Genomic DNA, 27,208 nt, shown 5'->3' with positions numbered 1-27,208 from the left:
ACCATAAACATATGCAAACTGCAAAAAAAAAAAAAAAATGAAAAAAATGTTCCACAGGACATACCATCAAAAAAAAATGCACATGAAAACAAGAATGAGATACCACTACACATCTAGTAGAATGGTCAAAGTCTGAAACACTGACAAAACCAAATGCTAGTAAGGATGTGGAACAACAGGGTCTCTCACTTGTTGCTGGTAAGAGCACAAAATGGTACAGCCACTTTGGAAAACAGTTAGGCAGCTTCTTATAAAACTAAACATACTCTTGCCATAGGATCCAGCGATTGCACTCCTTGGTATTTACCCAAAGGTGTTGAAAACTTATGTCCACACAAAACCCTGCGCACCGATGTTCACTAGTAGCAACCGAGATGTCCTTCAGTAGGTGAATGGACAAATAACTATGGAATGTCCAGATCAATGAATATTATTCAGCATTAAAGAGAAATTAGCTATCAAGCCATGAAAAGAAACCTGTTAACTTAAATGCGTATTACTAAGAAGAAAGAAACCAATTTGAACATATACATGCTGATGCTGTATTTCCAACTATGTGACATTCTGGAAAAGGCAAAACTATGGAGACAGTAAAAAGATGAGTGGTTTCCAGGGGTTGAAAGCTGAGAAGGGACATCGGGTGGCACACAGAAGATTCCTAGGGCAGTCACAATATTTTGTAAGGCACCATAATGTAGGTTATATATCATTATACAGTCATTCAAATACATAGAATATACAATGCCGAAACTGAACTATAGTGTAAACTCTGGACTTTGGGTGATTATGGTGTATCAGTGTTCAGAAATTATAAGAAAAATGACACTTTGATAGAGGATGTTGATAATAGGGGAAGCTATGCATGTGTGGGGGCAGGATGAACATGAGAAGTCTCTATACTCCAATTAATTTTGCTGTGAACATAAAAATGCCCTAAAAATAGTGTTAATAAAAACAAGCAAGAAGCAAAAACACTGGATTCAAACTTGACATTAAATCCATTCAGAAATCATGTTTACAAATTAATCTACATGTCCAATAAGTTCAATAAAGTCCAAGCATGGTAAACTCAAAGAGATTCATACCTAAACACACCATAAAGAAACTTTTGAAAACCAAAGACAGTAAGAGAATCTAGAAAACAGTAAGAGCGATGACTTACCAAATACAAGGTATCCTAAATAAGATTAACAACTAATTTCTTTTTTTAAAAGTTTTTACTTATTTATTTGAGAGAGAGAGCTTTGAGAGAGCTTGAGCAGGGGCAGAGAGCAAGGGAGAGGCAGACTCCCTGCTTCCCACCCCATGTTAGGCTCCATCCCACGACCACCATCCATTCCATGATCCCAAGATCATAACCTGACAAATGTTTACTGACTAAGCCACACAGGTACCCCAACAACTAATTTCGTATCAGAAACTACGGAGGCCAGAAGACAGCATGATATATTCAAAGTACTTGAAAGGGAAAAAAAAGTCAATCACAATAAACTTTCAAAAAGGAAAGAGAAATTAAGATACATCCAGATTTTTAAAAAATGAGATAATTTCTTGTTATTTTATGTACTTTATAAGAAATTATGAAGGGAGTCCTCCAAAATGAAATGAAAGGACACTTGACAGTAACTCACACCCACATGAGGAAATAGAGAATATCAATAAAGATAACTACATAGGTAATACAAAGATAAATAGTTTAAAAATTAATGTTTTTTTAAAATTTTTGACCAATATTATTTAAAATACAATTGCATAATGTGTTCATTATAAATCTCTGTTGATGGGTACTCAAAGTACAAAGATATAATTTGTGAAAACAGTAGCATAAAGGGGTTGAGAAAATGAAGCTATATAGGAGCAGAGTTTTTATATACTATTCATAATAAGTTGCTGTTAATCAAAACTAGATTATTATAAATAAAGTGGTTAGTGGTAATTCTCAGGACCACCATTAAGAAAATAACATTTTAAAAAATGTAGAAGTGCACATGGGGGGCTCAGTCAGTTAAGTATCTGACTCTTGATTTCAGCTCAGGTCATGATCTCAGAATCAGTTTTATATTTGGATCAAATCGGGTAATATATGTGAAAGTACTTCATAATGGAATGCCAAGGCTGTTTTCAACATTATTATTGTATTGTACTTACGGTTTTTTGCTAAATCAACATTCATGTCACTTTCAGTGATGGGTTTTGTGTATATTATAGGTCTCCTTCCATTTGAGATTTATAAATAAAATACAGAACAGGATTTCAAGTCTTAAGAAACTTTTAATCTGACAAAGAAGTATCATTTTATTTCTGTTCATGGGTGCGAATATTCAGTTTTGCATCCTTACTAGCCCTTTATGCTTACTGAGATTGAGAAAGACTATTGCTACTGTAATCTTGTTGGAAACTAGAAATAGTTGATCCATATAAGGAATCATTTTGTGAAACTTCTGAATTTTATAAATGGTGGTATATTTAAACTCATAAGTCTGGCTTCAATCACACAGAGAGAAAAATCATTAAGACAAAATAAGTGTAGGTTAAGTTTAAATGATAAAAGTTCAGGCAGAGAAAAGAAAATGGTTTGGGATTAAAATAAGCTACATTTGCAGTTGTTTCAATTCTCTCTGTTCTCTGTTTAAGAAAAAAAGGGGGGAGAGGAGAAATAATAAGGAAAGAAAAAAAATGTGTCGCTGACCTTCAGAAATTATTAGATTATGGGAAGATTAAGAACACAGTTATAGAAACTACCTCAACATGCTCAAGGGTATCTAGAAAACGGGCTCCCGTAGCCACAAAATATCCAGAGTCAGGATTTTCTTATTTGGAACTGCTGCCAATTCTCTTGTATCCATAATTCAGCCAATGCCACGGACTGCCTGATTCCTACGGTAGCTTCGACTACAGGGGAACCCAAATATCCTCCACATGTCTTGGCTCTTGCTACATAAGAACCCTAGGAAAGCCTCGAAGCAGTGCCAAAAAGTTGATAGAGTGGTCAGGGACACTACTGTGATGCTCACAGCAAAGTGATTAAAGGTCGAGGTTGGGAGTCCGATCTGGCTCAAATCCCCATTTTGCTGCTGTTTAGTAGCTTGTGACCTTGGACAATTTACTTAATCTAAAGCTTGAATTTTTCACCTGCAAAATATGGATAGGATCAACCTCGTAGGATTTTTGTAAGGGTTACATGATAATACGCACAAATTGCTCAGCGAAAATCTCTGCTAATAATAAATGCTGAAGAATTGTTAGTAACTTTTACTGCCATACTGATGAAAAGGGGCAATAAAAGCAAAATAGAGAAAATAGATGATGGTAGCCCGCTTACTAATTATGGCTGGTTCACTAATTTTTTAAAACTCCTTTCAGCTTTTTCAAAATAAAAATAAACACAATTACGAAAACATGATAATTTTCACTATGTAAGTTGATGCTGCTGTTTGAAAGTCTTTCATACTGTTTTTCGAGTTTATAAAGTTCTTGATCTCTCAATAAAGTATTCTTCTATTCACTGGTGTTAGTTTCTGGAAGGAGCTCTCATGTAGACTGCTAGCTGAGTCTTGAACTTGCTGTCCTGGGGCTGTATCAGTTGAGTGAGGCCCATAATGGAATTCTCTGCGCAGTTTTTTAGAATGCAAATTACATACAAACTGCTTGAGTTTGCCGGTATTGATACATCCCTGAAGTCACCACACACATACACATATGCCTAAAGCTGTCAAAAGCTAGTACTGGAATTTGGAGGAAAAGTGAGTGAGGCATTTCGCAATGAAATGAATGTAAGAAATCCATTTGCGAATGTGCTATTTTGTTTGACTCCTACCTATAAACAAAGTCATCTAGGATTAGAGGGGGCTCCATATATACGCAGAGGCTGGAAAAGGACTGAGTACATTTCTCAGTGGGATATACCTGCCTCATCTGTACTCCTGGAAGAATCAGTACCTAAGCTAAGGAAGAAAATTGTGACCTGAATTACAGAAGTTGTTAGATTACAGGAAGATTAGGAATGCAGTTATAAAAACTACCTCTACCTGCTCCAAGAAATTTGAGAAACAGACTTCTGTAGCAGAAGTTACACACTATAGCAGAAAATACACACTGACTCAGTACTCATTAAGGAGCACTGCGGATTCTCCCACACTCCATAACAGTCAGTGCCACCGACTGTATGGTATGCTAATGAGTTCTAGATCCCATGATTCAGTGTCTCCCAAAAGTGAGGTCTTTGACCAGTAGCATATCACCTCAGAGTTTGTTGGAAATAGAAATTCTCAAGTCCCACCCTATAGGCACTGATTCAGAAACTATCTAAAAAAACCCTCTGGGTGGATTCTGATGTATCCTCAAGTTGAGAACCACTGACGTAACATAGAGTAACCATGTGGGCTATGGAGCGATTATGAAGAATAACCAAGAAGCAAAATGTATCACAAAATGTATAACAAAGAGACAGGTTTTGTTGTGGAATTTTATGGGAAAGTTAGGGAAATCTGTTGTTCAAACTGAAACCCCAGAAGCTCACGTGGGATTTTTTTTTTTTTAAGATTTTATTCATTTATTTGACAGACAGAGATCACAAGTAAGCAGAGAGGCAGGCAGAGAGAGAGGAAGGGAAGCAGACTCCCTGCAGAGCAGAGAGCCCGATGTGGGGCTCAATCCCAGGACCCTGGGATCATGACCCGAGCCGAAGGCAGAGGCTTTAACCCACTGAGCCACCCAGGTGCCCCACGTGGGACCTTTTTGAGAGAAACATGTTTGACTTCTTACGGGAGGAAGTGACCAGTTCTGTTACTGATGCAAATCGACATCTGTATTCGAGAAAATGTAAATGCTGGAAAAATTCTTGCAGAGACTCTGCCTTTCTAGAAACAATAGAAAAGATTCTACACAGAAACCAAATCTAGGAAGGAAGCCAGAAAGTCAAGGGAATTCAAAGGTGATGAATAGAAATTAAAACCGGCATTGAAAAGTTGAAAAGCAGAACAATGTGAGGAAAGGAGAAAAAGAAGAAAGTAAATTTAGGACCACTTTAGCTAAATGAAAGTTATGACCTCTTCCCAGACAGCATTAATTCAGAACTTCTGATATCACATCTTGCACAACAATAAAGAGGATTCCTATACGCAATCAGCTGTAATAAATCTTACGAATACAAGTGGAAGACATGGAATGTTAAAAGGTATGAAACCAGCAAGATGCAGTTGAAAATCTGAGATGCTACATTCTGAATGTGATCAGAGATACATGGAAAGGCTGCCACTCGACCATACTCTGCTTCTTTTAGTTTATGAAGGACTTCATAACTCAGGCACAATAAATATGAACTATATCCCTATTGATCTTGAAGTCTTTGATAGGGAAGAGAATATATGGGCGTTTTTTTCTCTTTCTTTTTTAAAAATGTTATCTATTTATTTGAGAGAGACACAGAGAGAGAGAGAGCATGAGTGGGGGGGGAGCTAGAGGGAGAGGGAGAAGCAGACTTCTCACTGAACAGGGAGTCCCATGCAGGGCTCGATCCCAGGACCCTGGCTGGGTTCATGACCTGAGCTACAGGCAGATGCTTAAATGACCAAGCTACCCAGGTGGCCCCTTTTCTTTTCAGTTGAAGATTACATTTGGAAGAGAACTTGGCAGAAGGTGTGAAGAGAAAACTAAAAAGAACTTGTTGAAAAACAGTGTTTCTTTTTTTATTCTAATATAAGAAAATTAGATGGTCATGAGGCTATCATAAAGATTGAATATAACATTTTCACTCAGGGCATCACAATTTGGTCTAATGGATTCAAACAGAAAGAGAGGGAAAAGTTTCAATTTAACTCCCAAATAAACAAACAAAATAAACACAAAACAAGCTTTCTGTAATGAAAAATAGATGTGATTATAGAAAAAAAAAAAGAATAATGATAGTGACCAAAAATCCTTAAAAGCAGTAGGAAAGAGTTAAAAATAGAACTTTGAATGTCTTTATCTATAATGAATTTTAATAGAAAGAAGTAACTCTGGTCCCACAAACATGACCAGGTCCCGTGATGGGACTCATGATTGCCAGGAAAATTGAAGAAATGCCTATTTAAAAGATGGGTGCATAGTGGGATATAGAACTATTTGCCAAAGATGTACTTGTATAAAACTCACAAAACCAACAGTATATGGGATATTGGGAGCAGGTGGATGAGGTGAAAGGAAGGAGACATGGTATCATTATGGTGTCACACTCAGCACTATCTAGTCAGTCACACTGAATAGGATGGTTACTTGCCTAATAAAGACAGCAAAACAGGAAGAGAAGTTACTAGTGGTTGGAGACTTCAATTATCTGGACATCTGCTAGCGGCTTCATTCAGCTAAGGCCATCACAGCTGATAAAATATTGTTAAAAATGTCACTTCAGAGAAGACAGAATCACATAGTTTTAAGTGAAAAAAAAAATTTCATGAAAGTTCAATTCCCTCCTGTCAAATTTAAATCCAGGAAAACCAAGGCCTGGAAGGGTTGTAGTGTTAATAATAGATGAGACCTGGGACAGAAATAAAATACACATCCCATATCATAACTCACCCTTCAAATATCTGTGGAATTTCTTCTCTATGCCAGACACTATATTTGCACTTAGAATATATTAGTGAAGAAATATATTTAAAAAATCTCTGCATCCAATGATCTTATATGCCTATATTCTAGATGGAGAAAACAGTAAATAACATAAAAAGTAAGTAGACTAAAAAAAAAAGAGACTATCTAATAAAGCACTGTGTGATATGGTAGCCACTGGTCACGTGCAGCTATTTAAATTTAGGTTAATTAAAAGTAAGGACGCCTCGATGGCTTATTTGTTAAGTGACAGACTCGATTTCAGTGAAGGTTGTGATCTTGGGGTCATGGGATTGAGCCCCAGGTCAGGCTCTGCACTCATCAGGGGGTCTGCTGGAGATTCTCTCTCTCTGCCCCTCCTTGCCTCATGCTCTCTCTCTAAATAAGTAAATATATAATCTTAAAAAAATTTAAAGTAAATGGGGCCCCTGGGGGGCTCAGTGGGTTAAAGCCTCTGCCTTCAGCTCAGGTCATGATCCCAGGGTCCTGGGATTGAGCCCCCCATCAGGCTTTCTGCTCCTCAGGGAGCCTGCCTCCCCCTCTCTCTCTGCCTGCCTCTCTGCCTACTTGTGATCTCTGCCTGTCAAATAAATAAATAAATAAATAAAATCTTAAAAAAAAGAGTAAAAAATTAGTTCCTTAGTTACATTAGCCACAATCTTTTAATAACCTAATCTCAGCAATTAAGCCATGGTTTAATTGCTGAATAGCCACATATGGCTAGTGACTATCACCTTAAACAGAGCAAAACTAATATGATAAAGGTAATAAATGGAATAGAAAAACCATATCTCTGTATTAGTTATCTGTTGCTATTTTACAAAGCACCTAAAAATGTAGCAGCTTAAAATGACTGACAACTTATTATCTCACATAGTTTCAGAAGGTCAGAAATCTGGAAGCAGCTTTCCTACAATTTGTCAGCCAGGGCTGTAGTCCACTGACTCTCACTCACATGGCTGTTGAAAGGCAGTTTCATTACCTCGCCGCATGAGTCTCTCCAAAGGATGGCTTATATGACATAGCAGCTGGCATCACTCAGAGCAAATGAGCTAGGAGAGGGGGGGGGGAGAGAGAGAAAACCCAAACCCAAAACAGAAACCATAATCTTTCAATATACTAATCTCAGCAATGACATCCCATTGTTGCTGCCACATTCTAGTCAATAGAAGAGTCGAGGAGTCCAGCCACACTCAAGAAAGAGGAGTCAAGCTCAAGCTCCCCGTCTTGAGAAGAATTATATCATGAATTCTTTTTTTTAAAAGATTTTAGAGAGTGAGAGCCTGACCTGAGGGAGGGGGCAGGGAGCAGCAGAGGAAGAGGGACAAGCAGGCCCCCCACTGGGCAGGGAGCCCAATGTGGGGCTCAATTCCAAGACCCTGAGATCATGACCTGAACAAAAATCAGAAGTCGGACGCTAAACAGACTGAGCCACCCCTATCATTACTTCTTCTAATCTATAAGCATAGCCTATCCTTCCATTTGTTTCTGTCATCTTTCATTTATTTCATCAATGTCTTGTAGATTCCAGAGTATAGGTCTTTCTCCTCTTTGGTTAAATTGATTCCTAGGTATTTTATTCTTTTTGGTGCAATTATAAATGGGATTGTTTTCTTAATTTCTTTTTCTTCTACTTAGTTGATATTGTATAGGAATACTGTATATTAATTTTGTATCCTGCAACTCTACTGAATTCATTTATTAGTTCTAATAGTTTTTTGAAGGGATCTTTATGGTTTTCTATATACAGTGTCATGTCATCTGCAAATAATGGTGGTTTAACTTCTTCTTTACCAGTTTGGATGCCCTTTATTTCTTTTTCTTATCTGATTGCTGCAGCTAGGACTTCTAGTATTATGTTGAGTAAAAATGGTGAGAGTGAACATCAGTGTTTTATTCCTGATATTACAGAAAAGGGGATTAGTTTTTCACCATTGAATATGGTGTTAGTTATGGATTTTTCATATATGACTTTGGTTATGTTCCCTTTAAACTCATTTTATTGACAGTTTTTATCGTGAACAGATGTTGAATTCTGTCAAAATTTTTTTTTGCATCTTTCGAGATGATTATATGATTTTTATCTTGTTTTATTGATGTGGTGTACCACATTGATTGATATACAAATAATGAACCATCCTTGCATCCTCAGGGGAAAAAAAAAATCCCAGTTGATCATGGTAAAAGCTCTTGTTAATGCATTATTGAGTGTGGTTAGCTAATATTTTGTTGAGCATTTTTGCATCTATGTTCGTCAGGGATATAGGCCTATAGTTTTCTTTTTGAGGGGGATATCATTGTCTGGTTTTGGTATCAGGGTAAATGCTGGCCTCATAAGGAATAACCGGTCAGGGAGATGTGGTTTTTGAGTTTAAACATTAAAAATAATTTTGACTTAAAATGAGGTATACTTTTCCTTTGTTCTGAGTAGGATTTTTTTTTTTAAAGATTTTATTTATTTATTTGTCAGAGAGAGAGAGGGAGAGAGCGAGCACAGGCAGACAGAATGGCAGGCAGAGGAAGAGGGAGAAGCAGGTTCCCTGACGAGCAAGGAACCCGATGTGGGACTCGATCCCAAGGACGCCGGGATCATGACCTGAGCTGAAGGCAGCTGCTTAACCAACTGAGCCACCCAGGCGTGAGTAGGATATTTTTTGCAGTTCCTTATGATTACATGTATGTGAGGCAAGTACCCAGTCAATATTTTGGGGGCGGCCTTGAGCGTAGTAAAGAAAAATAAATCAAATAGCTTCAGCCTAAAATAGTAAATGTTTCATTCAGTCTTGTGAGTTAGATGTATTTACAGATCTATATCCCAGCTGATTTAGAGACACCAGTATACTTTTTCTAAACACGGATTTAGATTGCTATTTACCTGAGATAAATGTTATCTCAGGAGATAACATTTTCTTAATGAAGTCTTTGCTCAAAGGAGATATAGGGGAGCAAAGAAGTGGAACAAGAGGGGTGTGCCATTCTCATCCCCCCCTCCTTTTATTCTGGACCAAAGAATCTTGTGAAGAAGGAAAGGTCTTTATGCAGCAAAATCTGAATTAGAAAATAAACAAATAAATCATATAAATACATGTCCTAAGAGGCCAGGGTATATCCTTATGTATAGGAGTAGGGTTGTCTAGGAAGGAATGATGTCTCCATTGTCACTTGTCCTTGAAAGAGATCAGTCTGGAGGCATAGAATGCAGTAGGTTTTGGACTTGTGGAGGAAATATTTCCTTCTTTTTCTAAGATCAGGGTTCAGTTTGGCCCAAACTCCAAGGTGTAGAGATACTTGAAATAATCTTAGAGTGGCAATGAGCTGACCACTACCATCCAGAGGCGATAGAGATGGTTTACAAAGGAGTTCTTAGGCCTGAAGGCTCTCAGAAAAGAAACTTGGGGTACCTGGAGTGGCTCTGTCAGTTAGTTGGCCAACTCTTGATTTCGGCTCAGGTCATAATCTCAGGGTCCTGGGATGAAGACGGGCATGGGGCACTGCATGCAGCAGGGAGTCTGCTTCAGGATTCTCTCTCTCCCTCTCCCTCTGTTCCTCCCCCTGCTCACTCACTCTCTTGTCTCTAAAATAAATAAATCTTAAAAAAAAAAAAAACTTCAAGTATTAATCAACAGTTATTCAGTATGTCTAACTTTAAAGACGTGGGAGTTCCTGTTTGAAAGAGTAGCCTGTTCACTATGCATTTATTACAAATATTAACTGAGTGCCTACCATATTATATGGCAGGCATTGCTTGAGGTTCAAAGAGGCACAGCAATGAACAAAATAGGCAAAGGTTCTGTCCTTCCTGATGGAAAACACAGAAAGTAATCCAATAAGCAAATTAGTGTATAAAATGATGGCTGAGAGCAATAAGTACTATGAAAAAAAAGTAAAGTCAGGTGCGTCAAAGATAAATGAAGCAACTCTGTTTTAGCCATGGTGGTGCTACTGGTTGAGAAGAAATTTCAAGGAAGTGACTCAGTCATATGGATACCAGATGAAGTATTCCATGCAGAGTGAACAGCAACAGCAAAGTTCCAAGGAAAGTATACATTTGCACATTCATAGAACATCAAGGAAGCCCATGGGGTTGATGCATGGGGAAAAGGGGCAGAAATTCAGAGAGGGTGGAAACAAGTTCAGACATACATTGTTAAAGAATACTGAAGCTGCTACATGGAGAATAGAATCTCAAAGGGCAAGCATCAAAGAAGAGAGACCAATTGTTCTTTAGATAATCACATCTGTGAAGTCTGTTTTACATGTAAGGCAACATATTCACAGGCTCTGAAGATCAGCCTACCACAGAGGTCTCAGTTAACTGCAAATTTAACAAGAGTCAGTATTGCAATGCAGCTAGTAAAAAGATCATGTTCATGGAAATTAATAATTCTGTTTTAAGGCCATAGATCTTTCATGCAATCACATTCTCTTTCTTAGTGCACAGTTCTAATATCAGATCAGCAAATTATCTTTACTTAGTTTATCCTTTTTGTTTTTTCCACTCCCCACTTGGGAATTTGGCCTTAGTTTCTAGATGGGCCTAGTCAAAACACAGATTGATAGTCCTGGGGCTACCCCTTCAAGTGATTCTGCCCCATTCCCTTTGTTATGTAGGTTGTTGGTCTCTGAGATCCTATGTTGTCAAGGACACAACATGAAAAATTAGATTGTCATTGTTCCTAAATCCTTGGAAGTTTTAGTTCTGTGGATTAGCCATCAAATCCAGTGTGTTTGGTCAGTTTCTCATTTCCATTAAACTCCTTCCATGCTACAAAAAAGAATATCTACAATTTATATTCCTTACCTATACCAACCTACCTTGGCATACCTGAATTTGCAGTGAATACCTATATAGTTGAGAACTTCATTCACTAGAATCAATGCAAAGGGAAATGTTTTGAGCCTGGGCTTGGCAGGATGATAGAATTTTGACAGGCATTTAGGGACAGGTTAGGGGGAACAAAATCCAACACCAAATGCAGAATCACAAAAGTTTGAGGCATTTTTGGGGAATAGCAAAAAATCACTTAGATGTAAACCTTATTCACATTTTTGGTGCTCTTGAGATAAAATTAGACAATACCACATGTGAATCTTAGCTAGTAGGTTGTGAGTTTTGTCAGTGAGGCTTCTTTGTATTTATGGGCTTAACTTATCTGAAACACAAAGCTGTTAAAATTATTCTTTACACAGAAAGAAGCATAATATCATTATTGTTGGAAAACTTTCCTGCTGTGCTTATAATGCTCTTGTTGACTACTCCTAGGAAGTTCATTATGATAAATTGATTAAGTTTGTGAACTCACTGGCACATAAATGAGAACAACTCCTGAATAAAGATATTCCCTACTTTACTTCATAGGGAAGTTTTTTTTTGTGGGTTATTTTTGTTGTTGTTGTTTACTTGTTTTTTATTTTTTGTTTGTTTTCATTTTTGGTCTTGCACTGGTAACCCATTCCTTAAGGAGAAACCCATGACTTATACAAAGAAAGCATATTTTTCTTACTTTCTCTTATACCTGATTTGTGGGCAGTTCCTTCTCTCAGGTAACCTCTCTAAATTAAAATATAAATTAAATTAAAATATATCTAACTATAATTATACCTAATAGATCACTGTTCTCAAATGAGCCATTTAAAAGAGGTTTTTACAAGGTATCTGTCTTATTAACACTGGTAATTAGCACTGGTAATTGGTTATCTGTGACCCTTGTCATAGACTTAAAAGAATCTCTATCAAAAGTGGCAAACAGAAGGCCCATGGTCTTAACCATTTTTAAATTAATAAACAAGGAGGCCATTAGACTGAGAAGGATCCAGTGCCATGGTGGTCTATGTAAGCATACTGAAATCTAAGCCTGTGAATTCTTCAAGGTTATGAAATCAAGATGCTAAGGTCAACCAATCACAAGCAGCCAACTCAACAGCTAGAGCCGATCAAATCATGTCTTTTTTTTTTTCTTTTTTTGCTTCAGCACTTTTTTCTGAATAATTATTCCCCTGGCTCTTGATTCTGAAGCATTTCCAGTTTAGTACTGCCTAATGGAATTGATGTTTGCTCAAATAAACTCTTAAAAATTTTGGGAGGAGTCAAGATGGCAGAGAAGTAGCAGGCTGAGACTACTTCAGGTAGCAGGAGATCAGCTAGATAGCTTATCTAAAGATTGCAAACACCCACAAACCCAAGAGGAGATCGAAGAGAAGAAGAACAGCAATTCTAGAAACAGAAAATCAACCACTTTCTGAAAGGTAGGACTGGCGGAAAAGTGAATCCAAAGCGACGGGAAGATAGACTGCAGGGGGAGGGGCCGGCTCCCGGCAAGCGGCGAAGCAACGGAACACAAAATCAGGACTTTTAAAAGTCTGTTCCACTGAGGGACATCGCTCCAGAGGCTAAACTGGGGTGAAGCCCACGCGGGGTCAGCGTGGCCTCAGGTCCTGCAGGGTCACAGAAGGATCGGGGGTGTCTGAATGTCACAGAGCTTGCAGGTATTAGAACGGGGAAGCCGGCTACAGAGACAGAGCCGAGGAGTGAGCTCACAGCTAGTGGTTACCTTGAACCAGTCGCGGGCTCAGTGAGCTCAGAGCGCGGCCCGAGGCCAGGGTGACGGGAGTAATTGGGCGCTATTCTCTGAGGGTGCACTGAGGAGTGGGGCCCTGAGCTCTCAGCTCCTCTGGGCCGGAGACTGGGAGGCCACCATCTTCATTCCCATCCTCCGAACTCTACGGAAAGCGCTCAGGAAACAAAAGCTCCCGAAAGCAAACCCGAGGGCATTACTCAGCCCGGCCCCTGGTAAGGGTGGTGCAATTCTGCCTGGGGCAAAGACACTTGAGAATCACTACAACAGGCCCTTCCCCCAGAAGATCAACAAGAAATCCAGCCAGGACCAAGTTCACCTACCAAGGAGTGCAGGTTCAATACCAAGGAGAGCGGCGGAATCCCAGAGAAGGAAAAAGCAAAGCATGGAACTCATGGTTTTCTTCCCATGATTCTTTAGTCTTGCAGTGAATTTAATTTTTTTTTCTTTTTCAATTTTTTTTCTTCTTCTTCTGCTAATTTTTTTTAACTTTTACCCTTTTCTTTTTTAACATTTAACTAGTTTATCTAATATATATATATTTTTTTCTTTTTTATATTTTTACTTTATTTGCTTTCTTTTTTTATTTGTTTCTTTCTTTTTCTGAACCTCTTTTTATCCTCTTTCTCCCCCCCACCCCCGGTTTAGGATCTCTTCTGATATGGTTAAAGCGCATTTTCCTGGGGTCTTTGCCACCCTTTTAGTATTTTACTTGCTCCTTCATATACTCTTATCTGGACAAAATGACAAGGCAGAAAAATTCACCACAAAAAAAAGAATGAGAGGTAGTACCGAAGGCTAGAGACCTAATCAATACAGACATTGGTAATATGTCAGATCTAGAGTTCAGAATGACGATTCTCAAGGTTCTAGCCAGGCTCGAAAAAGGCATGGAAGATATTAGAGAAATCCTCTCGGGAGATATAAAAGCCCTTTCTGGAGAAAGAAAAGAACTAAAATCTAACCAAGTTGAAATAAAAAAAGCTATTAATGAGGTGCAATCAAAAATGGAGGCTCTCACTGCTAGGATAAATGAGGCAGAAGAAAGAATTAGCGATATAGAAGACCAAATGACAGAGAATAAAGAAACTGAACAAAAGAGGGACAAACAGCTACTGAACCACGAGGGGAGAATTCGAGAGATAAGTGACACCATAAGATGAAACAACATTAGAATAATTGGGATTCCAGAAGAAGAAGAAAGAGAGAGGGGAGCAGAAGGTATATTGGAGAGAATTATTGGAGAGAATTTCCCCAATATGGCAAAGGAAACAAGCATCAAAATCCAGGAGGTGCAGAGAACCCCCCTCAAAATCAACAAGAATAGGTCCACACCCCATCACCTAATAGTCAAATTTACAAGTCTTAGTGACAAAGAGAAAATCCTGAAAGCAGCCCAGGAAAAGAAGTCTGTAACATACAATGGTAAAAATATTAGATTGGCAGCAGACTTATCCACAGAGACCTGGCAGGCCAGAAAGAGCTAGCATGATATATTCAGAGCACTAAACGAGAAAAACATGCAGCCAAGAATACTATATCCAGCTAGGCTATCATTGAAAATAGAAGGAGAGATCAAAAGCTTCCAGGACAAACAAAAACTGAAAGAATTTGCAAACACCAAACCAACTCTACAGGAAATATTGAAAGGGGTCCTCTAAGCAAAGGGAGAGCCTAAAAGTAGTAGATCAGAAAGGAACAGAGACAATATACAAAAACAGTCACCTTACAGACAATACAATAGCACTAAATTCATATCTCTCAATAGTTACCCTGAATGTTCATGGGCTAAATGCCACAATCAAAAGACACAGGGTATCAGAATGGATAAAAAAACAAAACCCATCTATATGTTGCCTACAAGAAACTCATTTTAAACCCGAAGACACCTCGAGATTTAAAGTGAGAGGATGGAAAAGAATTTCCCATGCTAATGGACATCAGAAGAAAGCAGGAGTGGCAATCCTTGTATCAGATCAATTAGATTTTAAGCCAAAGACTATAATAAGAGATGAGGAAGGACACTATATCATACTCAAAGGAACTGTCCAACAAGAAGATCTAACAATTTTAAATATCTATGACCCTAACGTGGGAGCAGCCAACTATACAAACCAATTAATAACAAAATCAAAGAAACACATCAACAGTAATACAATAATAGTAGGGGACTTTAACACTCCCCTCACTGAAATGGACAGATCATCCAAGCAAAAGATCAACAAGGAAATCAAGGCCTTAAATGACACACTGGACCAGATGGACATCACAGATATATTCAGAACATTTCATCCCAAAGCAACAGAATACACATTCTTCTCTAGTGCACATGGAACATTCTCCAGAATAGATCATATTCTCGGTCCTAAATCAGGTCTCAACCGTTATCAAAAGATTGGAATCATTCCCTGCATATTTTCAGACCACAATGCTCTGAAGCTAGAACTCAATCACAAGAGGAAATTTGGAAAGAACCCAAATACATGGAGACTAAACAGCATCCTTCTAAAGAATGAATGGGTCAACCAGGAAATTAAAAAAGAATTGAAAAAATTCATGGAAACAAATGATAATGAAAACACAACGGTTCAAAATCTGTGGGACACAACAAAGGCAGTCCTGAGAGGAAAATATATAGCGGTACAAGCCTTTCTCAAGAAACAAGAAAGGTCTCAGGTACACAACCTAACCCTACACCTAAAGGAGCTGGAGAAAGAACAAGAAAGAAACCCTAAACCCAGCAGGAGAAGAGAAATCATAAAGATCAGAGCAGAAATCAATGAAATAGAAACCAAAAAAACAATAGAACAAATCAACGAAACTAGGAGCTGGTTCTTTGAAAGAATTAATAAGATCGATAAACCCCTGGCCAGACTTATCAAAAAGAAAAGAGAAAGGACCCAAATAAATAAAATCATGAATGAAAGAGGAGAGATCACAACTAACACCAAAGAAATACAGACAATTATAAGAACATACTATGAGCAACTCTACGCCAACAAATTTGACAATCTGGAAGAAATGGATGCATTCCTAGAGACATATAAACTACCACAACTGAACCAGGAAGAAATAGAAAGCCTGAACAGACCCATAACCAGTAAGGAGATTGAAACAGTCATCAAAAATCTCCAAACAAACAAAAGCCCAGGGCCAGATGGCTTCCCGGGGGAATTCTACCAAACATTTAAAGAAGAACTAATTCCTATTCTCCTGAAACTGTTCCAAAAAATAGAAATGGAAGGAAAACTTCCAAACTCATTTTATGAGGCCAGCATCACCTTGATCCCAAAACCAGACAAGGATCCCATCAAAAAACAGAACTACAGAACAATATCCTTGATGAACACAGATGGGAAAATTCTCACCAAAATACTAGCCAATAGGATTCAACAGTACATTAAAAGAATTATTCACCACGACCAAGTGGGATTTATTCCAGGGCTGCAAGGTTGGTTCAACATCCGCAAATCAATCAATGTGATACAACACATTAATAAAAGAAAGAACAAGAACCATATGATACTCTCCATAGATGCTGAAAAAGCATTTGACAAAGTACAGCATCCCTTCCTAATCAAAACTCTTCAAAGTGTAGGGATAGAGGGCACATACCTCAATATTATCAAAGCCATCTATGAAAAACCCACCGCAAATATCATTCTCAATGGAGAAAAACTGAAAGCTTTTCCGCTAAGGTCAGGAACATGGCAGGGATGTCCATTATCACCACGGATATTCAACATAGTACTAGAAGTCCTAGCCTCAGCAAGGAAATTAAAGGAAATTAAAGGCATCCAAATTGGCAAAAAAGAAGTCAAACTATCACTCTTCGCAGATGATATGATACTATATGTGGAAAACCCAAAAGACTCCACTCCAAAACTGCTAGAACTGGTACAGGAATTCAGTAAAGTGTCAGGATATAAAATCAATGCACAGAAATCAGTTGCATTTCTCTACACCAACAACAAGACAGAAGAAAGAGAAATTAAGGAGTCAATCTCATTTACAATTGCACCCAAAACTATAAGATACGTAGGAATAAACCTAACCAAAGAGGCGAAGAATCTATAGAAAACTATAAAGTATTCATGAAAGAAATTGAGGAAGACACAAAGAAATGGAAAAATGTTCCATGCTCCTGGATTGGAAGAATAAATATTGTGAAAATGTCTATGCTACCTAAAGCAATCTACACATTTAATGCAATCCCTATCAAAATCCCATCCATTTTTTTTCAAAGAAATGGAACAAATAATCCTGAAATTTATATGGAACCAGAAAAGACCTCGAATAGCCAAAGCAATATTGAAAAAGAAAGCCAAAGTTGGTGGCATCACAATTCCGGACCTCAAGCTCTATTACAAAGCTGTCATCATCAAGACAGCATGGTACTGGCACAAAAACAGACACATAGATCAATGGAACAGAATAGAGAGCCCAGAAATAGACCCTCAACTCTATGGTCAACTCATCTTCGACAAAGCAGGAAAGAATATCCAATGGAAAAAAGACAGCCTCTTCAATAAATGGTGTTGGGAACATTGGACAGCCACATGCAGAAAAATGAAATTGGACCATTTCCTTACACCACACACAAAAATAGACTCAAAATGGATGAAGGACCTCAATGTGAGAAAGGAATCCATCCAAATCCTTGAGGAGAACACAGGCAGCAACCTCTTCGACCTCAGCCTCAGCGACATCTTCCCAGGAAATTTGCCAAAAGCAAGGGAAGCAAGGGCAAAAATGAACTATTGGGATTTTATCAAGATCAAAAGCTTTTGTACAGCAAAGGAAACAGCTAACAAAACCAAAAGACAACTGACAGAATGGGAGAAGATATTTGCAAATGACATATCAGATAAAGGGCTAGTGTCCAAAATCTATAAAGAACTTAGCAAACTCAACACCCAAAGAACAAATAATCCAATTAAAAAATGGGCAGAAGACATGAACAGACATTTCTGCAAAGAAGACATCCAGATGGTCAACAGACACATGAAAAAGTGCTCCACATCACTCGGCATCAGGGAAATACAAATCAAAACCACAATGAGATATCACCTCACACCAGTCAGAATGGCTAAAATTAACAAGTCAGGAAATGACAGATGCTGGCGAGGATGCGGAGAAAGGGGAACCCTCCTACACTGTTGGTGGGAATGCAAGCTGGTGCAACCACTCTGGAAAACAGCATGGAGGTTCCTCAAAATGTTGAAAATAGAGCTACCCTATGACTCAGCAATTGCACTACTGGGTATTTACCCTAAAGATACAAACGTAGTGATCTGAAAGGTCACGTGCACCCGAATGTTTATAGCAGCAATGTCTACAATAGCCAAACTATGAAAAGAACCTAGATATCCATCAACAGACGGATGGATAAAGAAGATGTGGTATATATACACAATGGAATACTATGCAGCCATCAAAAGAAATGATATCTTGCCATTTGAGATGACTTGGATGGAACTAGAGGGGATCATGCTTAATGAAATAAGTCAATCAGAGAACGACAACTATCATATGATCTCCCTGATATGAGGAGTGGAGATGCAGCATGGGGGGTTAAGGGGGTAGGAGAAGAATAAATGAAACAAGATGGGATTGGGAGGGAGACAAACCATAAGTGACTCCTAATCTCACAAAACAAACTGAGGGTTGCTGGAGGGAGGGGGGTTGGGATGGGGGGTGGGGTTATGGACATTGTGGAGGGTATGTGCTATGGTGAGTGCTGTGAATTGTGTAAACCTGGCGATTCACAGACCTGTACCCCTGGGGATATAAATATATTATATGTTTATAAAAAATAAAAAATAAAAAAATAAAAAAATAGCCTGTAATACTAGTGGTATAATAAATCCATAATACCTGGAAAAAAAATTTAATATGCCTCAGTTTATCTTTTAACATCATGCTGGCTGATATGATTAGTTTTTGCCAATGGGTATTTTATGATGTTTACATTTCACAGAGTTATAGGTCATCTATTTTCTATTGGATAATAGGATTCAGCAATACACTGAGCTGGGATTCCTGCACGGCAACAAGTGCATTAAGTTATTGAGTTTGTCGGAGCCCCAGGCTCCAAGCTTTTTCTCACTATCTTCTGCCTGGTCTCTCCACTCCTTTATGCTTCCTTCCAGGTTCTATGGGCATTTGAGTTTGCTCTCTGATTACTTGGTCTGGGGTTTATTTTGGAATTTTATTGTTTGAAGCCATTTTGGTAATTTAAGCCAGTCAAATAAATGTCACATCCCTCCTATTGTGCAAGGAAAGAAGTACCAAGTCAAGATAAATACCTTACAGACTTCTCAAAAATTTAGAAGGACTATTTCCACCCTACTCCCTACCCAGAGCTTCGCCTGAACCTTCTTCTCAGCCTTCCCACACAGTGGTAAGGGAATAGATGAGGGAAGGTCTCCAGGGGTGTACATTTATCTGTTAATATGCTATTCAGTGAAAAGAGAGAACATACGTCATGTTTCACTCAATTTCATTACCACCACAGGGAAAGAGAAAAAATCCCATCAAAACCAACAGTTTATTGCTTTAAATCAAAAAGATAAAGAGAAAATTTTTAAAAAATCAAACAAAAACTCCAATCTTATCATTCTTCCTTTCTTTTTTTTTTTAAAGATTTTATTTATTTATTTGACAGAGATCACAAGTAGGCAGAGAGGTAGGCAGAGAGAGGTGGGGAAGTGAGCTCCCCGCTGATCAGAGAGCCCCATGCAGGGCTCGATCCCAGGACCCTGAGATCATGACCTAAGCTGAAGGCAGAGGTCCAGCCCACTGAGCCACCCAGGCGCCCTCTCATTCTTTCTTTCTTAAAAAATTCCTCCGATTATTATAATGACATGATACTGTGGTGGGAATTGAGTAGACCCTAATAGTAGATCTTAATTTGCCTCTTGGCATTATAATATAATAAAGATTTACTGAACCTTTTTTATATTATTTTCATCAGTAAATAGGGGCTGTTAGCACCTAAGCCATAGCATGGTATGAAGCTCCAGGAAATGTAGCAAAAGCTGGGCACAGAGGAGGTAAATAAACAGCACCATGTTATGATAATTTGAGCTAAATTTCTGCACCTAACCTCTAACCTCTGGAGACAGAAACAGTTGCTATGAACTTGATTTAGACACACTGCAGTGTTAAAGGAAGACTTCTGATTATTAACCCCAACCTTTCATGAACCCAGCCATCTGCTTTCTCTACACTGGTTCTCATAAACGGAGCGCAGCTAGGGAAAAAAAATAAAAAAAGAAAGAAAGAAAAGAAAAAAGGAATCATGTAACTGGGCAGGTTTCACTACATATATTTCAACTACTGAATTTAAATAACTATTGAACACTATCAGGTTACCGCTATCTGGTAATCCCACCACTGTTTTCCCTTCAGTTTGTTCTGCAAAGATTAGTTCATTAACTTCTCACTTTTCAAATCCCAACCCCTTGCTTCCCCCTTGTTTACAGCTGATGGTCATGCCTTATGTTTCTCTGACAAAAGCCAATTAGCATGCCAGAAGCCGCTCACATTGTCATCAATAAATCTACAGGGCCACATGTCCTTTCCACCATCCCTCTTGCTCCGGAGTAAGAAGTGTCACATCTCCCATTACAGGCTGATTTTGCCATGCTGGCTGCCTCCTTGTCCTGCATTCTCAAGGACCTTGATCCTTAGATAGTCTAGCTACACTCTCATCATCTCTCTCCCTCTCATCAAGGTGTAACCTTTACAGACACAAGCACACATCTTTCATCTTAAACAACTTCTTGACCCTGTATTTCTTTTTAGCTATCACTTCTATCCTCTGCTCTCATCCCATTCCAAACCACACTCATGCTGTGTTCACTCCTTACCATCTTAGCCATTCTTCAGTGCATTCCAATCTGGATTCTACTCCACGTCACTGAAATAGCCTTTATTAACCTGGCCAAAGACCTCTATTTCACCTAATTCAAAAGTTAAATTTATGTCTGCTTCTCAAATTTAATATGCACGTGAATCACCTGGGCATCTTTTAAAAATGCAGATTCAGATACAGTACATCTGAAGTGGTATCCAAGATTCTGCCCTGCATACGAGGTCCCAGGGGGTGTTAATGCTTCTCATTTGTTGACCAATCTTTGAGCAGCAAGTGTTTTCAGATCTTGTGTTATTGTTTTTACTTTTTTTTTTCTTGTTTCTTGCTCCTCAAAAAAATCTTCTTTTTTATGCTTTGCATATGGGAATCCTTCTAATTTTTCAGGTCTCACTTCAAAATTGGCCTCCTCAAAAAGCCCTTACTAGACAACCCATCTAGCATGGATGCTTGATATGTTTTTCTAAATATATCAAGAAACAGGCAATTAAGTGATGGTTAGATTGATTTAAAAACAAAAGCATTCTATTCTTTTGCTGTACAATTTCTCTTTGTTTTCTTCTTTGTAAACTTCTGCACTCTACTACAAATTACAGAGAATGGGAACCATGTTGTCATTATTCACTCTACATCAATGGAAAGCTAAGCATAGAGCGAGAGTTTAGTAAACACTGAATTAATGAATACTGATCTTTCTGCTAGATCATGTTCTTTGAGTTCAAACTGGAGTTTGAAACTCCTTAAAGTTTTGCTAATCTTGGTGCATTTTTCATGTAAGCCCTACTGTAATGCTAGGTTTCCTGCTCCTATCTTCAAATATTCACCTTCCGTAACTCTTTCTCCAGTTTCACTTTACACTTGGTGATGCTCTAAACCCAAACCATAGCTAAGCCCCTATACTTTCGAAGATTTCCCAGCTAACATAGCCCAGGGGTTTCTTCCTGCCTAAGGATAATCAAGTGTTTCTATCACTCATAGAAATTTAATATACAATGCCTTGAACAGGTCACCTTTTTTCTGGTATTTATCATCACTTTCCTTAAATATGTAGTAATTTCCTAGAGTTCAAGGACCAAATCATAGTAATGGTGACAATTTACTAAATACCAACCATACATCACTGCCTTACATAAATAATGGGTAACCCTCAGAACAATTCTGATAACTCTTATGGTGTCAATTTTAAAAGTAAGGAAATTATGGTCTAAGATGTTACTTGCCCAAGGTCATCTGGCAAAAAGTGGATGAGTGTGAACACAAAACCAGTGTCCTTTCCACCATGATGCCTTTTCCTATCACCCCATGTCTCATTGATTGCAATCTCCAGCACCTAACAAAACTCACTCAACTTATAAGGGTGCAAGAACTGAGCAAAAAAATCCTGGCCCATATGCCCTCTGGAACACTAATCAGAAGGAGCCTAAAATATCTAGAGATTCCCATAACCCATTCTATTTCCCAGAGTTATCTATACTAAACAGAGCATGACCTCAAGAACCCACTGTTGTTATGTTCTCTAATCCTCCTATAATCTTTAAAGAGAGAAAGGAAAGTCAAAATAGTTCTCTTTTGGAAAAACATGTAATGAAAATACTCATAAGTTTTCTTATTTTGATGGCAGTTTTGGAGAATATTTATTTTGATAAGATAGTAAAACCTTAGAGGAATTTAGGAATAAATATACAATAACAATTTTTTCCCTTAGAATTTCATAACTTTTGCTTTTGGGAATAAAAAACACTCTAAAATCAGGGACATAATGAGAAAAAAATTGTTCCTCTTCAGATGAGCAGGGAATCAGTTTAGTCCCCAAAGTGGGGGTATGGAAATAGAAACGGGGCTCATTGTGCTTTTTAATCCCTTCTGAGTGTTGTAAGGCTTTATTCAGTGGGACAGCTAAACCCTCACACTTCTCAGCAAGCTCTGAGTTTAAGCACACAGTTGGGAAGTGTATTCTATCCAGCCATAAAAAGGAGAACAGGCCTGTCTTAAAAGTCTACTATTAAGCATACCCTAGAAGAGACATGGGAGTTACCTGCTAAAATCATACTGGATTGAGAAACCAAAAAACGAAAAAAATAAACTTGTGAAAACTTCAGAGTGATAAATCAGTACCCAGGCAGGTCCCCAAGCTAGAGGTTGTCTTAACAACTAGAACTAAAGAGACATCAATTCCTGGTAAATGGGCCTACCTTCCCAGGGCAGCTATAGGAAAAACAGGGAGGGCCCTCAGACGGGATTACTCAGAAGGCTCCATGTTTCTCTCAGATGTCATATTTGCTTCACAGAAGCGATTTACCCTGACATAAATAACTCCACGGTTAATACTCAAGAGACTTCAATGTGTATCTCTGTTTTGTTTTGGACATTGTATTTATTTTTCTCTCTTCCTGAAATCGCCCTGTCAATTTCCTTTGTCTAAAATGACTCATAAAACGAAGCTGAGTTATTTAGCAGTGACGACCACCAATATCTTGGCCCACATGGTGAAGATTAGCTTCTCCCACAGCAGACACTTTTATGTGGTAAGGAAACAGGATAATTGTCTTGGGATTCTTTCATTAAATAATAGCAAACACACACACAGATAACAAGGAAAACTAGACGTGCTCAATGATGTCCCATGTGACAGTTACAAAGAGTTTTTATGTAAATGATGTAAGGGTCTCAATGCTTGTTTCTCATTCTAGTTTTTCCTCCCAAGCTCTGTCTTTTTAAAAAATCTCCTTTCCCTTCTGTTCAGTCTCCTAACAGAATCAATGTTTGGGTGGGGAGTGGGGGGAGTTTGTCAAAAAGCCAGTAGCAGCAGTTAGAAACATAACAAACAATAATCCAGAAATGGAACAATTGTCCTTTACCAAATTTCCACTTACAATACCAAAAGAAGCAATATCAGGAACGAATTCTGAACAAGTTGATGTTTGTTTTAGTAGGAGATTCTCACAATTTATTCATGCCATTAAGGGTCTGAAAGTTCTGTCACTGAGGTTTTATAGAAAACTATTGAAAAGACTCTGGAATTGAGAGGAAGAGGTAGGGAAGAGGGGACAGAAATGAAATGTGGTTAGCTGAGGAGGCAGCTATAGGAAAAACAGGGAGGGCCCTGTTGATCTTGCTACACCTAATGGGAATCTTGACTCTCTACACGGTTTTTCTCACCCTGACACTGTAACCTAGGTATCCCCAAGACCTCTTCCCACTTCTTCCTGCTGTATCATCAAGGATGCCTCAGGGTCCACTTTTCTTGCCCACATGGGCATGCTGTTTGGGACAAGGATGTGACTAACCCTAAACTCTGCTTAGAGAAACAAAGCACTAATCTGTAACTTGCTAGGATGTTTGCCAGGCACTTCAGGAATAAACCAGGAAATAATATTTTTTATATGAAAAGTGTTCACTGGAATGACTCTGCATTCTTGGTAAAGACTACACTAGTTAGCTTAGTCATGAAAATGGCCAACAAGAGCATTCCATTTCCAATTGTATCTCCATGTGTCAGACTTGCATGGGGGTTCTGTATTTTTTTGGACTCAAAAGATGCAGGAAGCCCTTGCAATAAATAAGAATTTGGTTCTGTGGAAGCAGAAATAATCATTCGCTTTATCTGACTCTAAATTCCAAACTGAAAAAAGTGTTCCATGGACATTAATGGCTTGAATTACAAATGGTTGGTGTTGATTTAATGTCGAGATTTGGAGATCTGACTCACTTTTGCTTTGATAAATATTGAGATTCTAGGTTTTAAAGAATCAGGGTCTTCCATTTGTGCTCAAAGTACTATTGAGTAAAGACTTATAATAAACCTCCTTTTGAATACATCAGTAGATTTATAACCCTGGACTCTATCTTTTTTTGATAGATGCTATTTCCTCTGATAGCTCAAATGACCAGTTTTTACCAATTATTAAAATTTCAACCATTTACTGGCACCTGGGTGACTCAGTCTGTTGAGCACCGGACTCGTGATTTTGGCTCATGTCAGGATCTCAGTGTTGGGCTCTGTGCTAGGCATGGAGCCTGCTTAGGTTTCTCTCTCCCCCTCTGACCCTTCCCCCACTCACACTCCCTCCCTTTCTCTCAAAAAATATTTCCAACCATTTAACATAACTCCATGGATCTGTAAGTTGTTCAGTTTATACACTTCCAATTGTTTATCACAGTTCTTTTAATATCATGACTGAAGAAATTTAGCCTTGATGGGGATCAAGAGAGAAGTGTAACATTTTGCAGCTCTTAGTCATCATTTTGAGAACTTACTTTCATTAATGTGCAAGGTATCTAAGAGACGAGAAAGCTCAGAAAATATTGTAAAAATAATTCTTTCCGAGAGAAACACATGAAGCCCCATCAGTTTTTTTAATGCCTCAGCTGACTGGGTAATTGCTTACAAATGTTCACCAGACATTTAAAATAAAGCTTTTGGGGGTAAGCTTAAATTCTTTTACTGAGTGGCTTGATTATGAGATTTCATCCCTGAAGAGCGTGGACCAGGGATATTACATGTGTCAGCGAAGCAAGAGAAAGTACCCTCATGTGCGGCTAGTGGGCTCAGCCCTTTGCAGTGCTCTGCATCTGTAAGAAGGTCACATCACAGCTGGAGAGGCCGACTCGGCACAGTTTTTCACAGGAATGATTACTGTCTTTTAAGAAGGAGTACTGTGCCCCTGAAATTAGCAGGCAGTGGTCTTCAATATTTGATCATTTTTTTTAATATAATAAAGAAACAACTGCCAAACCCAGCAAGCAGAATGGATGATACTGGAACTTCCTAGTCCCTGATTGGTTTTCACTCCCCCTCCCCCTACTCCATCTGATCCAAACCACAGAACATAAAACAAATAATACAGAGCAGCCATCATCATTAATTATAATGTAGATGTCAACTGGTCATCTTCTTATTTAGACTTTAAATGTGATTAGATTCGGTTCCTTATTCTGTATTCTGTCCTTTCAAAGATTTCAGTGAATTTGGTGGGGAAACTTACATATTGTCATTTCTAGCTAAAAATTCCAAGATCGGTGGAAACTTGAACCAGTTTATGTCTCATCCCCTCGGAGTCATTCACTTCTCTGCACTCTGTGCTAGTCTAAAGGGGGAAATCACCTCTTTTCCTTGAATTGTCCTCTAAAACACACATAGACATATTTGCATAGTTAGCAGGTTTCAGAGGAAGTCTGGAACAAAGAATGCATTATACAGTGAGACAACAAATTTAAAATTTATCCATTCCAGAAATATGTAATGGGTACATATTCCATGCCAGCCACTGCTCTGTGGTCTGGGACTGTAGTATTAAATGAAACCAACATCTCTCTTCTTGTGGAACTCAAAGGCTTATGGGAAGAGCTAGACTATAAAAAAATACATACCTGTGTAATGAAGCAAACTGTATATACAGAAATAAAAATAAGGAGTGATGAGGAAGATGAGAATGAGAGAGGGTATAGGACTTTTTAATCAGGAGTCAGAGTAGACCTCTCCAGTTGTATTTGAGCTGAACTTGGAAGGGAGGAAGAACAGAAGCAGCAGAGCAAAGCTCTGGCAGAAAATTGTTTGGTTTGTCCAAGGAACCAGAAGGAGGCCAGTGAGGCTAGAAAAGAGTATCCAAGAGGGAGAAAGAAGTCAGACAGATAGATATCAACTCATGCTAGGTCCGAGTTTGGGGCTGGATATACAAGGAAATATTGTCTGTTGGTAGAGACTTCTAACTTAATTTATTCTTTTTTTTTTTTTTTTTTTTTGAGACTACCTTAGAGTATAGGTATAGTCTATATACTATGCCTTAGAATATAGTCTCTGGCATTTTCTGATAGTCAAATTACTGATTAATAGAATGTCTCCTGACTGCCAGAGTGTTTTCTCTCTTCAGCATTCTGCATGTCTCCCTTGCCTCCCTGAGTTCCTCTGTGGTGGGATCCAATCAGGCTTGGGAGCAGGCTCTCCTAGTGCAAAAGCTGGCCAGGCTTCATTTGACTCAGCACTCTTCGTCTCACCTGATAAAACTGGCTTAAGAAAACTGAGCATGCTTTGGAGAATTTGGCTCAAGGGCAAAACAAAAGGGCATCTCTTATCATGGTTACAACTACCTAACTCCGTATTTAGGCATCTTCAGAAAGCGGTGTTTTGTGTTGCCAGAGATAATTGTTCATATTTGCTCGGGAGTCC

This window comes from Enhydra lutris, unplaced genomic scaffold (genome assembly GCF_002288905.1).
Source record: "Enhydra lutris kenyoni isolate GAN:26980312 unplaced genomic scaffold, ASM228890v2 scaffoldscaffold21, whole genome shotgun sequence".
Classification (NCBI taxonomy): Eukaryota; Metazoa; Chordata; class Mammalia; order Carnivora; family Mustelidae; genus Enhydra; species Enhydra lutris.
The sequence above is the reverse complement of the archived record's forward strand: the minus strand, read 5'-3'. Positions refer to the sequence as shown.